This window comes from Eulemur rufifrons, chromosome 1, assembly GCF_041146395.1.
Source record: "Eulemur rufifrons isolate Redbay chromosome 1, OSU_ERuf_1, whole genome shotgun sequence".
NCBI lineage: Eukaryota > Metazoa > Chordata > Mammalia > Primates > Lemuridae > Eulemur > Eulemur rufifrons.
In genome coordinates, this window is record NC_090983.1 from 74,438,712 (window position 1) to 74,455,837 (window position 17,126).

The 17,126-nt window shown below is 34.7% G+C and overlaps 1 protein-coding gene across 1 annotated transcript in view; it reads right to left on the minus strand.

Annotated features, from left to right (window-relative positions):
- Window positions 1-4,599: 4,599 nt before the first annotated feature.
- Window positions 4,600-17,126, minus strand: part of LOC138387448 (uncharacterized) — a 196,000-nt gene continuing 183,473 nt past the window's right edge. The window contains exon 5 of the mRNA XM_069474500.1: window positions 4,600-4,635. The gene's annotated coding sequence lies outside the window, so the exon portion shown is untranslated. The remainder of the gene's footprint in view (window positions 4,636-17,126) is intronic.

The window sequence follows — 17,126 nt, forward strand, 5'->3', positions numbered from 1 at the left end:
GCACAGATAATTCTAAAATAAATATAAAATAATTCTCATTTCCAAATCTATTTAGTATTTGCAGTTATATGATACGTGTGTCCAAGATAGACACAAAAAGCCCTGTTTTCAAATAAAGGTTCTTAATTTCTGTTATTTAAATCCTTATTTTTTCTTTAGGGATCTAAGTTGCCTTATTCTATGAAATACTCCAGAAAAGGGCAAAAGCATCTTAATGTAATTTTTGGCATGAAATAGTGCTAAAGAAAAAAAATAAAAGAAAGAAATAGGTCGACTTATATAAATATCTATATTAATGGGTGCTTTTTATTTTTTTCATTAAAACCCAAGATAATTCCACTTGTTTCTGCATAGTTAATATCAGAAAACTCATAGCACAAATATTTCATTGCTTGCCTCCAAAAATTTGTTGACATCCTCTGTTGCCGTCTGTGAAGATGGTCATTCCTCTGTGTTTGGTGGAACTAGAGAAGTAGCAGGGTTATATGGATTGACGAAGGAAAATATTCTGTGCTCTTGGTTTCTGGTAGTATTTCCTTGGTCCTGTTAAAAAGGAAACCAGGGTGAACATACCAATTTTGAACACATAGCCAAAAATAGGTACTTTTTTGGATTCATATTTAAGAAAATTTTGAGATTTTTATGTGGTCTCATTTAGAATCATAGAATTTTAGAATCTAACACAAAGGACTTGCTAAATTTATGGCTGATGGTAAAAAAGGGGCTATATCAATGAGGCGATTCAATCTATTTTATAGCATAGGAAACTGAAATCCAGAGAGGTTACATAACTCAACCAATGTTATAGCCAGCTAGTGGCAGACCTGGCAGAGGAACCAGTTATTATTATTCCAAGTCTGGGACTCTTATCTCCAGTTGTCTCTCAGCAGGTAGAAGAGAAGCATCTTTGAGAACAGGGAGGGAGATTGGGAAGAGCACTATCATGACCTAGCTAATTTGACAGCCCTAATGCTTAGGGAAAAATCTAGAACAAAACCCAACAAACCTGATAGTTTAATAATATTTAGAACATTACTTCATAGTACACTTGCTCAATGGAAACCTAAGAGATATTATTTTATTAAAATATTGGCTGGATGTGGTGGTTCATGCCTGTAATCCTAGCACTCTGGGAGGCCAAGGCAGGAGGACTGCTTGAGGGCAGAAGTTCAAGACCATCCTGAGCAAGAGCAAGACCCCATCTCTACAAAAAATAGAAAAAATTAGCCAGGCAGTGGTGTACACCTGTAGTCCCAGCTACTTGGGAGGCTGAGGCAGGAGAATCCCTGGAGCAGAGGAATTTGAGGTTTCAGTGAGCTATGATGACGCCACTGTACTCCAGCCTAGGCAACAGAGCAAGACTTTGTCTCAAAAAAAAAAAAAAAATATATATATATATATAAAATTAAGATAGTTTATTAAAAAGTATCTATATAACCAGATACCATTAAATTTCTGAATTTCATCCAGAGCCATGATCATTTATTTTCTCCAATCTTTACTACTGCAATAATCTTACCCACATAGCAAAAGAGTGATATTTTTATTATCCACAGAACAACAGAGTTATATTTTTAAAAAGAAAATTGAATTTAAAACACTCCCTTGTTCAAAATCCCCCAAAGACTTCCCATAACATGTATGATTAAATTCAAAAGCCTGATTCTTGCCTTACATGAACTGGCCCCTGGTTACCTCTCTGACAGCCTACCTAATCACTCTTCTCCTTGGTTGGTATTCTACAGCCTTAGTGGTCTTCGTGTTCTTCTTCAAATACGATAAGTACATGCTTGGTTTACGTCTTTGACCTTGATCTTCCCTCAGATTGGAACACTTTCCCAGATAGCCACATGTCTCTTCCCACAGACTGAAACACTCTTTTCCCTTAAGAGCTCCATGATATGCTTCTGGAATCGGCTCAAATTTCACTTCCCAGAGAGGCTTCTCTTACCACTCTAGTTAAACAATCTCTGCCTCCAACCCTGACCCTTCTCTCCACTGGCCCTCATTCTCTATATCCATACCTGCTTTATTTCCATTTCCAATATTTATAATTCCTAGATATTATACAGCCCCACAATCCCTTTGTGGGCCAGACCTCTTTAGAAATGAAGTATTTTCTGAGACTTTAAAGGTAATATGGTACCTGTACTATAATTATGTAATATCCTCCACCCTCTGTCCCCCATCCAAAAGGTCTGGGACAGCATCTTGAAGTCAAATTTGTTAATATCCTTACAGCAAAACATATATTCATTGTAAGTAGGATTTTTTAAAAGACTACAAATAGTCTTTTTTTAAAAAACTTTTTTTTTATTTCAGGAAATTATGGGGGTACAAACATTTGGGTTACATGTTATGACCTTGCCACATCCCAACCATGATTTGAGACATGCCCTTCCCCCACTACAGTGGTCACCACGTCCATTAGTTGTGAGTTTACCCACCCCCTACCCCCCTACCCCCAAAGAATATTCTATGTGAGCACATTAGTGTTGATCAGTCAGTGCCAGTTTGATGGCGAGTACATGTGGTGCCTATTCTTCCATTCTTGTGACACCTCACTTCAGAGGATAGACTCAAGCTCTATCCAGGAAAATATAAGAGGTGCTAGATCAGCATCGTTTGTTATAATTGAGTAGTATTCCATTGAATACATATACCATACTTTATTAATCTACTCATGGATTGACAAGCACTTGGGTTGTTTCCACGTCCTTGATATAGAGAATTGTGCTGCCATAAATATTCGAGTGCAGATGTCTTTATCATAGACTTTTGTTCCTTTGGGTAGATGCCTAATAGTGGTATCACTGGATCAAATGGTAGTTTTACTTGTAGCTCCCTGAGGTATCTCCAAATGCTTTTCCACAGAGGTTGCACTCATTTGCAGTCTCACCAGCAGTGTAAGAGTGTTCCTATCTCTCCACATCCTCGCCAGCATACAAATAGTCTCTTATATGCTTTACTACCAAATGAGTTAAGATTGGGTCAGGTTTGACAACTATATGAGTCGCAAAACTTCCAGTTTTCACAGCCTTTTGATTTTAGAATTGCAGATAAGGGATTATGGAACATACTACATATTAATTTGTTAGTTGCCTACCTCCCCCATATACCGTATGCTCATGAGAACATAGATGTGTTTTGTTTTGGTTTTGCTCTGTATGCCCAGTGCCTAAGAGATAATAGTGACTCCATAAATATTATTAAGTGGATATATGAAGGCCTCTGTAAGGATTAGTTGGTTTTTCTTCCCCCATTTTAATTAAACCTTAGGTCATCTGTCAACTGAAGGAATAGTTGGAAAAAATCTTTTAAAAAAATTCTTAAAATTATTTCTTCTTTGAAGGCTTAATGAAAGGCAGAAGGATAGAAAAAAAAATATGATAGGCAGCATTTATATAAACTGTAAGGAACAACACCTGGGCTGTGTGATAGAGTGGGAAGAGTTCTCAGCTAGAATTCTAGAGATCTAGGTTGGCTTCCTTGCATTTTTTTTTTCTATTTAACTACTTGTTGGCCGGGCGCGGTGGCTCATGCCTGTAATCCTAGCACTCTGGGAGGCCGAGGCGGGTGGATCGCTTGAGGTCAGGAGTTCAAGACCAGCCTGAGCAAGAGTGAGACCCCGTCTCTAACAAAAATAGAAAGAAATTATATGGACAACTAAAATATATATATACAAAAAAAAAATTAGCCGGGCATGGTGGCGCATGCCTGTAGTCCCAGCTACTCAGGAGGCTGAGGCAGTAGGATCGCTTAAGCCCAGGAGTTTGAGGTTGCTGTGAGCTAGGCTGACGCCACGGCACTCACTCTAGCCCGGGCAACAGAGTGAGACTCTGTCTCAAAAAAAAAAAAAAAAAAAAAATAACTACTTGTCTATTTATCATTTATCTATCCATCTTCCATTCATCCAGTTCATTCTCTTTGACTTAGATATCTCACCATTTTGGCTCAATTCATTACCTGTAAAATGAAAGTGTAGAACTTGATGATCTTTAGCAGTTCTATGATTCTACTAACAGTTAAATAATTGTGGCAATAACCAAACTATCTTAGAAGTTGGCTGATCAGTTTGAAAAACTATAATCTTGTTCATCTATCCTACAATTAAAACAATAGAGACTAGCTCTTTGATTAAATTTAAGCATATTTGTTTGACTCCAATAAAGTGACACATTTGCCAAATATGTATTTCATGTTACAGTTATACAATACTGAATTTTTGTGTGTGTTTCTGCATAAAAGTATGCCTAATGAGAACAAACATTTATTAAGCATTTGATATGTGCTAGGAACTATTTTAAGGTTTTTCATATATTAACCTTACAACAACTCTATTAGGTGGGCACTAATATAGTCAAGTGCTGTGTAGTTTCGTTTCAGTCAACTATGGATGGCACATGTGACAGTGGTCCCATAAGATTACAACGAAGCTGAAAAATTCCAATCACCTAGCATTTACTATATTGTACTTCAACATTATTTTAGGGTATACTTCCACTTATGTTAAAAAAAAAAAAAAAAAAGGTACCTGTAAAACAGCCTCAGGTAGGTCCTTCAGGAGGGATTCCAGAAGAAAGCATTGTTATCCTGGAAGATAACAGCTCCATGTGTGTTATTGCCCCTGAAGACCTTTCAGTAGGACAAGATGCAGAGGTGAAAGATAGTGATATTAATGATCCTGACCTTGTGTAGGCCTAGGTTAATGTATGTGTTTATGTCTTAATTTTTACAGAAAAGGTAAAAAGTATAAAATAAAAAGATTTTCAAATAGAAAAAAGCTTACAGAATAGGATAACAGTTATACAACGTGTTTGTGCTTTATGCTAAATATTATTATAAATGGGTCAAAAGTTAAAAAATTAAAAATTTATAATGCAAAATAGTTCTAGTAAGTTAAGATTGAAGAAAGAATTTTTTAAAACAAATTAGAGTAGCCTAAATGTACAGTGTTTATAAAGTCTACAGTAGTATATATACAGTAGTGTCCTAGGCCTTCACCCACTCACTACTCACTCACTGACTCACTCAGAGCAACTTCCAGTCCTGCAAGCTCCATTCATCATCAATGCTCTGTACAGGTGTACCATTTTTTATCTTTTATACCATATTTTTACTGTACCTCTTCTATGTTTAGGTCTGTTTAGATAAACAAATACTTATTGTGTTACAATTGCTTACAGTATTCGGTATAGTAACATGCTGTACAGGTTGTAACCTAGGAGCAATAGGCTATACCATATAGCCTCACTGTGTAATAGACTCCAGAGGTGGTGAACCTGCAGCCTCAAGGCTGCATGTGGCCCTCCAGAGCCTCAAGTGGAGCCCCTCAACTGAATCCAAACTTCACAGAACAAATACTTGTAATAAAAATTTGGATTCAGTCAAAAGGCCACACTCAAGGATCCAGAAGGCCACATGTGGTCCCAAAGCTGTAGGTTCCCTTGTGTAAGTATACTATGATGTTCACACAATGAAGAAATGACCTAATGATGCAGTTTTCAGAAAGAATCCCCATTGTTAAGTTATACATGTCTGCATTATTCCCTATGGTAGATTGGATTACTCCTCTCTTCCCTCATCATACCTCCATATAAAGTGTGCACCTCTCTATGCTCTGACTTTGGGCTTAGCCACCAGTGGAATAATAGCAGACATCACCCAGGTAGAGCCTTGAAATATGCTTGTGCAGCTGGGCCTGTCCCCTTGCAATCCTGCCTTTCATTCTGAGAAAAAAAATGCCTCAAGTATCTGTTGGTCCAAGGAAGACGAAAGACATGTGCTATAGACCTAAACTCATTTTCCATCTAGAACCAAGTCCAGCTGAGCCCAGCCTGGATCAGACTTGCTCCAGCTTACACACAAATTTCTGAGGAAGAAATAAATGCTTATTGTGGTATGCCATATGCCAGTGACATTTTGGTTGTCTGTATTGCAGCAGCTTCTTTCCTTTTTACAGATAATGAAAATGAGGGGCAGAGACTGAGTATCTTGCACAAACTGTCACAGCTAGTTAAATGGTAGAGCTGGGATATGAAGCCATGCAAGTCTGGCTCAAGGGCCTATACTCTTAAGCCCCATGCTCTATTGCCACTACAGCTACACAATACTGGTTATATTATATGATATTAAACTATTTACTAATGTGCTAGTGTGTCATCCGGCGCATAGTAAAATTCATTATTGTAAATATAGTTCATATAATTTGTCAATGGATAAAGCTGTCTTATGGTTTGGAGTGAAATATTTTATCTTGAGAAATAACACACAAAAAATTCACTGTTTCTAAGACTACAACATAGACATCACTTGAAGTGGCTTCCCAGATCACCCTAATAGCAAACAGTGGCCCTCAATGCTAACAGCTCTGCTACATGACTCCCTCTGTGGTCCTGGCTGACCAATTCAGGCATGCGTCTGTGATCTAAGCTGGATCAACCAGGTTTTTCTTCTAATATCTCCAAATTTGGAGCCATGATTAGGAGCTTCCATCAGTGGGTCTACTCTGTAGAAAAATAATGTCCCTAGAGCTACCTTTGTTCCTTTCCTTCCCACCTGTCAGTTCTATGAGATACGCCAGTATTTTCCCAGAAAGTGCCCTTTTTGTATAAGCTTATTAAAATCTGTTTTTCTTATTATAACCTTCAGAAATTTCACCAAAACGGGCTAAAAAAAAAAAATCCACTGTTCTGTGTTATAATTTAAAAGTGCAGAGGAAGGATTTCTTAAAGAAGACACCACATAAAGCTTACATTTGTTTTATAGCCTATAAAAGTAATTTTGCAATTTATAGTTACAGATAGTATGTCCCTGATACTCATTAAAAATTCTACTGTATTTTAAAAAATAAGGTTCATGGACCCTGAAGGAGTCAGTGGACATAACTATATTTCAGTAAGTTTGAATAAAGTAGATTTCCTTTGTAATCCTATGTATTTTATTTTATGCATTAAAACATTTTATTTCTAATGAGCTTTCTATACCCTGGTAAGCAAAGCAAATGAACATATGGTATTATTTATGTCACTGATTTACTCAGAAACTACTTATGAGACCCAAATATATTCCAGATACTATTTTGGGTGCTAGAGATATAGCAAGGACAAAATAGACAAAATTTCTGCCCTCGCAGAGTGGTGATAAGAAAGAATGCGTGGAATGTAATTTGAAAATTTCATAGTACTATTAGTAATGAACCTGATACATTTACCACAGTGAGGAGATAAGAATAGCTTGAAATGTGAAGGTAATAAATACAAAACGCCTAGAGGAAATTAATGTGCAATCTTTAACCTATATCGAGTTTTCAAGTGATATATCAATATATGAAGGGAGCCCCACCAGAAGTCATATATAAAGGCAATAATAAAGTGCAACCCACCACCACAATGGCAATAAAGGTAAATGGCAATGGTAAGGTAAAAGTGTTTTTACCTTACCAGTGATTTCATATCTGCTACTGTAACTTCTTAATACTCCTTTACAATGGGCAGGTGAGAAAATGGAGCCTTTAGAAGTTTAAGAAACTTGACCAATTTGATTAGTCGTAGAATCAGAGATATAGCCTGGCTTCCACATCTCCCAGTTTTATTTCCATTGAACCACACTACATCATTACAACCAAAGACAAGTTTCACAGAAGGCAGTGTTGAAATTTCTTTTTATTTAATTCCATGAACTACTTGTCAAGTGGGACAGAGAGGCAACATTACTGGGGTCACACAGAAGCTGCTACTGGTAACAAACTGAACATCCTTCATTTGAAGGCATAAGCACAGATCAGTAAGGACTTTGGGATGGTGTGATAGATGTGGTACTGGAGAAATTTAAGACTATATTACTGAAGCAGATTTTCCCAACCAGTGGGTTTAACTGTCTAGAGCAGAAGTTGGCAAACTTCAGCCAACAGAACAAATCCACTCGGCCACCTGTTTTTTTATGGCCTGTGAGCTAAGATTGGTTTTTACATTTTTAAATGGTTCAAAAAATGTCAAAAGGAGAAAAATACTCCATGACACCTAAAATTACATAAAATTCAAATTTCGATGTCCATAAATAAAGTTAAAACACAGCCATACTTATTTATGTATTGTCTGTGGCTGCTTTCACACTACAACAGCAAAGCTGAGTAGCTCCAGACAGACCTGGCTCTCAAAGCCTAAAATATTTACTATCTGGCCCCTTGCAGAAAAAGTCTGTTGACCTTTGATCTAGAAGATCACAAAGTTAATGTTAAAGGCAATAATGACATCTGTCTAAACTTATAATTTAAGAAGTGAGTAACTGAATAGTTATTTAAATATTTCTTCCCATTAAAATGGAATGATTTTAGAGCACCCAAGGCACAGGAGTGAATAAACTAGGGGACCAAGAAGCATGCTCATATTTTAGCCACTCAGTCAGCTGATCACTTGGATGATCTCCTAGATACCATGTATTTTTTTTTATTATTATATAGGTTTAAATTATTTAACTCACAGTTCTACATTTTAAAATTTCCTGCCATATAGATTGTTGGTTAAAGACAGCACAAGAAAACTGTTGGTGACATATGATTAAGGGGAAGCATAAAAATTCTTTGAAGTCTGTAAATCTGCCTCAAGATGACCTCTCCACATCTATAAGTTGCATTTACGTAATTAAAAGGAACAAGTCCCAAATACTTTAAAAGTCAGCATTTAAAAAATATGGTGATGATCATAAACAAAATTTTCTTATTTAGAATTTAAAATCAGTTGACTAAGAAAGCATAAAATATAAAGAACTCTAAAATATAACATAAAGAATTCTAAAATATAACATCGTAAAAGCAGTTTTGCATGTATTTTTGATGCTATAACTTAGATTTACTTTTTAATATCCATTTAAATACTCATTTGGCCTTAAAGTCAAGTACCATTTAAAATAGTATCTTATTTTTATATTTGCTGTTGGTAAGTTATCTTACCCCATACCACCTCACACATAATGTAAAGTAAATTAAAAAGCAGGTCACTTACTACAAGTGAAAAAAGTTTTAATGTCTTTATTTTGCATATAAATATTAGTCTACACTTATGGTATGATTTTTAACAATATAGTTCCTAAAATGTTTGTAACTCAAAAATAGTGACATCTTTTTTGAAAATCTTATTATGGTTTGCCTGGTAAAAAATGTTAAGAAACACTATACTAAAGAAAAGAAAAGAAATTAAGTGATAATATTCATTCATACCACCCATTTATATTATTCCTTCAGCAAACGCATAAGTACAAACTCTTTACCGGCCACTGTGGAAAAGAGCCAAGAGATAAATGACAGTTCTTTCTTTCAAGGAGTTTATATAGGCTGGTAGCTTAGAAAAGAGACAAATATAAAGATCGTTAAAATACAGTTTGATAAGTTCTCTGACAGATGTAAAGTAAGCTGCTGGTAGATGTAAAGAAGCTGCTCCATATAGTTTAAAACAAAAATGAACTCAGTATCTGCTGGTGAGAACAGAAATGAGAGAATAAATGGGAGATTTTAATACAATGAGCATACTGACCAATTAGATGAGGTAAGTAGGACAAAGATTTAAAATTGTTGTCAATATGGATGCCTTTTATTTAGAGAAACAAGGAAAAGAAAGGATCTAATGAATGTTTACTTAGAAAAAAGGCCTAAATTGAAAATTCTCCTCTACAAATGACCAAATCTTCTAATAATTTCCAAATATTATACAAAATTCCTTATCTGACCCCTTTAGGAGGTCAGAGTGTTAAAACATGCTGGATTAAGAATTTTTTAGAATTTTGAAATGCAAGCTTAAGTCCATGACAGCTATGAAGCTAACATACAAAAATTAAAACAAATACACACCCACGCATATGTTTTTAATGGCTAAAGTACACATCAAAGACTTCTCTGTACCAAATTATAATTTCAGGCTTCTTATTCCTGAAGATTCATAACGATTAAAAAAGAATGGTCACCGATGAATTATATTCATATAATTCATACATATTCATACAATGGAATCTTGTTGGTCATAAATAGGAATGGAAATCTGATATACACTACAACATGGATGAACCTGGAAAACATTATAGAAAATGAAAGAAACAAAAGGTCACAGATTATATGATTCTACTTATATGAAATGGCCAGAATATGTAAATCTAGAGAAACAGAAAGTAGACTAGTGGTTGCCAGGGCTGGGAGTAGAGGGGAATGGAGTGGTGAATGGGTATAGGATTTCTTTTTGGGGTGATAAAATGTTCTATAATTGGAGAGTGGTGAGTGATGCACAACACTGTGAATATTCTAAAAAGCACTGAATTGTACAATTTAAAATTGTGAACTTTATGGCATATGAATTCTATCTTAATAAAGCTGGTATTCAATTTTTTCCTTAAAAAAAGAGTGGATTCATATTTTATGACAGAATCTTCAGATTTTAAAGTATTTATTACAAAATAAGCTGCGAAGATGAATTATTGTAGGAAAATACTTCTGTTTGTGACTTTGAATAACTACATTGATCTCGTAAGATCCACTGGAAACAAATGGTAATAGAGTTCTTTGGACATTTCATATTTAAAAATCTAAACACAAAAAATTAATCTAAACATGGAACAACTATAATTAGTGTGGATAAACAAAGAAACATAGGAAAAGAATCAAGTAATAGAATAAGGCGAGGCTAGATTACTCTTATTCCAAAGATATAACAAAAATTGAAAATTTCAATCAAATGCTGAAAATAGTTATAAAGAGTTAATCTTGAAATTTTTTCTGAGTCTAAAGTCCAATTTTTTATTCCAAATGAAGTTAGTGAATGTTTGTAAATGAATCTAAAGCCCCTACAAAAGGATCACTGTGAACCATGAGGCTTTTGAAAACTGGAGAAAATTTAAAATCAGAGATTCAACAAGAAGAATGAACAAACTGGAAGCTGATTTTGAACAACCATCAGTTTTAACATGTAAAAGATGAATTACAGAGGAAAAAAGAAACCAGGAAAGAAAGGGACAACAAAGTCCACCAAAATCTGTGATTATCAATTTGGTTCCCAGACTAATGTGCTAGCAGGCTTGAACAGAAGATGTTACTCAACAGAATTTATATATTGGCTTGATGATTTCAGGTACAAAGATCTTCTTAATGATCCCTTCCAATGGCAGATCATAGGTAGTTAGCAATGGGTAATGAGAGAAATTTACTTTAGCAGATTGGGGAAGTCTACACTAAATTTACATTTGACCACGAACTAAAATTAATCATCTGATAATATTTACCACAAAATGTGGTAAATCACAAAAACAATTTTTAAAAAAGTTTTTTTATTCCTTTGGCCTTTTAAGATTGTAAGTTTATTGTTATTAAACAATGTCAACATAATCAGTATTAGAATGTAATAAAAATAGGTATTCATTGTAAAATCAAATGAAGAAGTTACAATATATTATGCCAATGACAATAAAAAACAGGTAATAATAAAGGTTAAAAATAACATTTGGGACTGGGCACAATGGTTCACGCTTATAATCTTAGCACTCTGGGAGGCCGAGGTGGAAGGATTGCTTGAGTTCAGGAGTTCAAGACCAGCCTCAGCAAGAGTGAGACCCTGTCTCTACTAAAAATAGAAAAATTAGCCGGGTGTCATGATGTGCACCTGTAGTTCAGCTCAGGGAGGCTGAGGCAGGAGGATCACTTGAGTCCAGGAGTTTGAAGTTGTGGTGAGCTATGATGATGCCACTGCACTCTAGCCAGGGCCACAGAGTGAGACTCTTTCTCAAAACCAAAAAAATTTGGATTTGGAAAAATTTTATATTAAATACAAAGATGTTTAATAAATTCCATGCAGAAACATAACTGGAGATAATTAAAATTTAATTTGCTTCAAATAAATTCCTTTGATTATAATTTATAGAACAGAGGCACCTGGTAACCCTATTTCTATTAACTTCATAATTCATGGAAATATTTGCCTTGTTATTAAAAGTTAAAGTTTCTAGTAAGTAATTAAAGAGAGGAGAAAACTTAGGGAATGAAGAGTTCACCTTCTAGTAGTCAAATGATGTTCACAGACAACTTTGCAAAAAAGAAAAACAGATAATTAAAAATGTAAAACAAACCACAGAGTACATATTCTTCTCAGCACATAGAACATTCTCAAAGATAGACTATATGTTAAGTGGCAATACAAGTCTCAATAAATTTTAAAAATTGAAATCATATCAAGCATCTTCTCAGAACACAGTAAAATAAAATTAGAAATAAATTCCAACAGGAATCTCTGAAAACATATAAAACATGGAAATTAAACAACATGCTCATGAATGATTTTGGGTCAATGATGAAATTAAGACAGAAATTAAAAATAATTTTGAAACTAATAAAAATGGAGAGACAACATATCAAAACTTCTGAGATACAGTAAAAGCAGTGCTAAGTGGGAAGTTTATTCCATTTAATGTCTACATAAAAAAATTAGAAAGATCACAAATTAACCTACCATCATACCTCAGGAACTAGAAAAACAAGCTAGAAGAAAAGAAATAACAAAGATCAGAGCAGAACTAAATGAAATTGAGAACAAAAAAAAATACAAAAAGATCAACAAAGCAAAAAGTTGGTTCTTTGAAAAGATAAACAAAATTGATAATTCATAGACTGCTAGGTAGAATAACCAAGAAAAGAAGAGAGAAGATTCAAATAAACACAATCAGAAATGAAAAAAGAGACATTAGAATTGATGCCACAAAAATATAAAAGATCGTTAGAGACTACTAGGAACAGCTCTACTCTCACAAACTAGAAAACCTGGAGGAAACGGATACATTTCTGGAAACATATAACCTGCCAAGATTGAACCAGGAAAAACAGAAATCGTGAATAGATAAATAATGGGCAGTGAGACTGAATCAATAATGAAAAAAACTCCCCTCAAAAACAGCCCAGGACCAGATGGATTCACATTCGAATTCTACTAGAGGTACACAGAAGAACTGGTACCAATCCTACTAAAACAGTTCCAAAAAAAAAAAATCAAGGAGGAAGGGATTCTCTCTAACTCATACGAAGCTAGTATCACCCTGGTATCAAAGCCAGGAAAGGATTAAACAAAAAAGAAAATTACAGACCAATATACCTTATGAACATACATGCAAAAATCCTCAACAAAATACTAGCAAACCAAATCCAACAGCACATCAAAAAGATAACACACCACAATCAAGTTTTATTCTGGGAATGCAAGGATGATTCAATATACTCAAATCAATAAATGGGATTCAAGAACTAAAAACAAAAACCTTCTTGCTTGGAGGGAACTGGAGAACATTATCATAAGTGAAGTATCTCAGAATGAAAAAACTAATACTACATATTCTCATTTATAAGTGTGAGCTAAACAATGAGTATATATGGTCATAAACTGACGTTATGGACATGGAAAACTAAGAAGTGGGAAAGTGGTGGGGATGAGCAATAAAAATCTAGCTATTGGGTACAAGGTATACTAGTCTGGTGATGAGTACACTAAAAACTCTGACTTCAGCACTATATTACTCATCCATGTAACAAAAAACACTTGTACACTCTAAATTTATTGAAATTTTAAAAATCATAAAAAAAAAACCAATTAGAATAACCAAAAGAAAAAAGGAAAATAAAACCCATATGATCATCTCAATCAATGCAGGAAAAACATTTGATAAAATTCATGATAAAAAACCTTCAACAAATAGGCATAGAGGGAACATACCTCAAAATACGAAAAGCCATATATAAAAAACCCACAGCCAGCATCATAATTCATGGGGAAACATTGAAAACTTTCAACCTAAGAAATGGAAAAAGAAAAGGATGCCCATTTTTACCACTTCTATTCAATACAGTACTGGATGTCCTACCCAGAGCAATCAGAAAGAAATAAAAGGTATCCAAATTGGAAAAGAGGAAGTCAAATTATTTGTTTGCTGATGACATGATTTTGTACCTAGAAAACTCTAACTCCTCCAACAGACTCCTAGATTTGATAAATGAATTCAGTAAAGTTTGAGGATACAAAATTAACATATGAAAATTGGTAGTATTTCTATACACCAATAACAATCAAGCTGAGAATCAAATCAAGAAGTCAATCTCATTTATAATAGCTACAAAAAAATACCTAGGAATATATTTAACCAAGGTGGCAAAATATCTCTACAAGGAAAACTAAAAAACACAGATGAAAGAAATTTTAGATGTCACAAATAAATGAAAAAAAACATCCCATGCTCACGAACTGGAAGAATCAGTATCATTAAAATGACCACACTGCCCAAAGCAGTCTACAGATTCAGGGCAGTTCCTATAAAACTACCAATGTTATTTTTCACAGAATGAGAAAAAACAATCCTAAAAGTCATATGGAACCAAAAAAGAGCCCATATAGCCAAAGAAATCCTAAGCAAAATGAACAAATCTGGAGGCATCACATTACTTGACTTCAAATTATACTATAAGGCTATAGTAACAAAAACAGCATGGAACTGGTATAAAAATAGACACATAGATCAATGGAACAGAATCAAGAACCTAGAAATAAAGCTGCATTCCTACAGCCAATTGATCTTTGACAAAGCAGACAAAAACATACACTGGGGAAAAGAATCCCTATGCAATATATGGTGTTGGAAAAAATTGGATAGCCACATGTAGAAGACTGAAACAGGACTGGCACTTCCCACACTCACAAAAATAAACTCACGGTGGATAACAGACTTAAACCTAAGGCATGAAACTCTAAGAATTCTAGATGAAACTGTTGAAAAAACTCTTATAGACATTGGTCTAGGGAAAGAATTTATGAAGAAGACCCCAAAGGCAATCACAATAACAACAAAAATAAAGAAATGGGACCTGATCAAATTAAAAAGCTTCTGCACAGTCAAGGAAACTATCACGAGAGCAAATAGACAGCCTACAGAATGGGAGAAAATATTTGCATGCTACACATCTGTAAAGGGCTGATAACTAGAATCTATATAGAAGTCAGGAAAATCAGCAAGAAAAGATCAAACAACACCATTAAAAAGTGGGCAAAGGACATGAACAGAAACTTTTCAAAAGAAGATAAAGGCCAACAATCATATCAAAAAATGCTCAACATCTCTAATCATCAGGGAAATGCAAATCAAAACCACAATGAGGTATCACTTAAGTCCAGTGAGGATGGCTTTTATCAAAATGTCCCAAAGCAATAAATATTGGTGTGGATGCAGAGATATACGAACACTCTCATATACTGCTGGTGGACTGCACACCAGTACAACCTCTGTGGAAAGTAATATGGAGATACCTCAAAGAACTAAAAGTAGAACTACCACTCGATCCAGCAATCCTATTACTGGGCATCTACCCAAAGGAAAGAAAGACATTCTATAAAAAAGACATCTGCACTAGAATGTTTATAGCAGCACAATTCATAATTGCAAAGATGTGGAAAAAATCGAAGTGCCCATCAATACATGAGTGGATTAATAAAGTGTGGTATATGTATACCATGGAGTTCTACACAGTCACCAAATACAATGGTGATCTAGCACCTCTTGTATTATCCTAGATAGAGCTGGAACCTATTCTACTAAGTGAAGTATCACAAGAATGGAAAAACAAGCACTACATGGACTCACCATCAAATTGGTATTAACTGATCAACACTTTTGTGCACATACAGTAGCAACATTCATTGAGTGTTGGGCAGACGGGAGTAGGGAGGAAGGGATGGGTATATTCACACCTAATGGGTGTGGTGTGCATTGTCTGGGGGATGGGCACAGTTGAAACTCTGACTGGAGTGGGGCAAAGGCAATATATGTAACCTAAACATTTGTACCCCCATCACATACTGAAATAAAAAAATTAAATCAATTAAAAAAAAGAAAATTATCTTGTGTTTTATAAAAGTATTATTAAACTTTATCTTTAAATATTCATTCTTTCCTACTATTTTTTTTTAGTGTTTCTATCTCAATCTATCTATACACATTCACAAAATTTTCTCTCTAATCATTTTATTCTTTGTTTGGTTTATTTTATTCATTCTTCTCATTATATTCCTTAAGGTGCTTTCTGTAATGTCTAATCACTCTTGTCCTTCTTCCAGTTTCATCTCTGAAAGAAAAACTTCTTTCCTAAGTTTGGTTAGCTCATAATTCATTTTCTCCTGTTGTTTTACAATGTCTTTTCCAGAGTTCTTGCTTTTTCGATTGTGGGTTTTTCTAACACAGATAATTGTTTCATTCATTTTCTCTCTTCTCTTTTATTCTCTTCTCTTCTCTCCCACTGCCCAATCTCTCCCTCCCTCCTTTCTTTCCTTCACGGAGAAAAGCAAACACTATATTTTCAGCAAAATTAGGATTCAGGTTTAATCTTCACACTTTAAAATAGTAAAAGTGGATACAGGCCCAGCAGGAGCCATGTGAAAGTGAGTGATGAGATACTGTCTTTGTGATATTTATCAGTAGTAAAGGATCCTGCAGTGCAGATCCCTAAAAATGATGGCAAAAATATATGCCCTGAAGGTATATAACATACCCTAAGTGGCTACAGGCCTTGCTATAATCACAAGTATGAGACCAAAGGTGAGCAGAGTTGTCAGCAGAATCCTACTAGTATCAGCTTTAGAGAAACAGAAAAGATAGGGTTACATAAAGAATCCCAAGACAAGCCATTATTATAGGAAGTATTTTGTGTCTGTGGCAGCACAGATTACCTTCTTGTGAAGACTAGCAAAACTGGAACAATGCTCTGGACCTTTCCTTACCTTGAACCCTCCTTTCCAACACACACATATGCTTCTTGAAAACAGCCAGGCAAAACCATTACATTCAGTCATGAGAAACATAAGAAGGAAAGAGCACAACAATAATAGCAAAGATACTTTAAGAAAAGAATCACAAAACACACAGACATCTATCAAGCACTAGAAAAATGTCACCACAGTGCAAAGGACAGGTTGGACAACTGAATATTTTTATATATTTATTAGACATTTGCATATGTCCTTTGATGAACTGCATGGTTATATCTACCAAATACTAATCCGTAGATTTTTCAAGTGCCTTTTAATTTGTGGATTTTAAAACTTATTTAAAAATTGTTAAAGTAA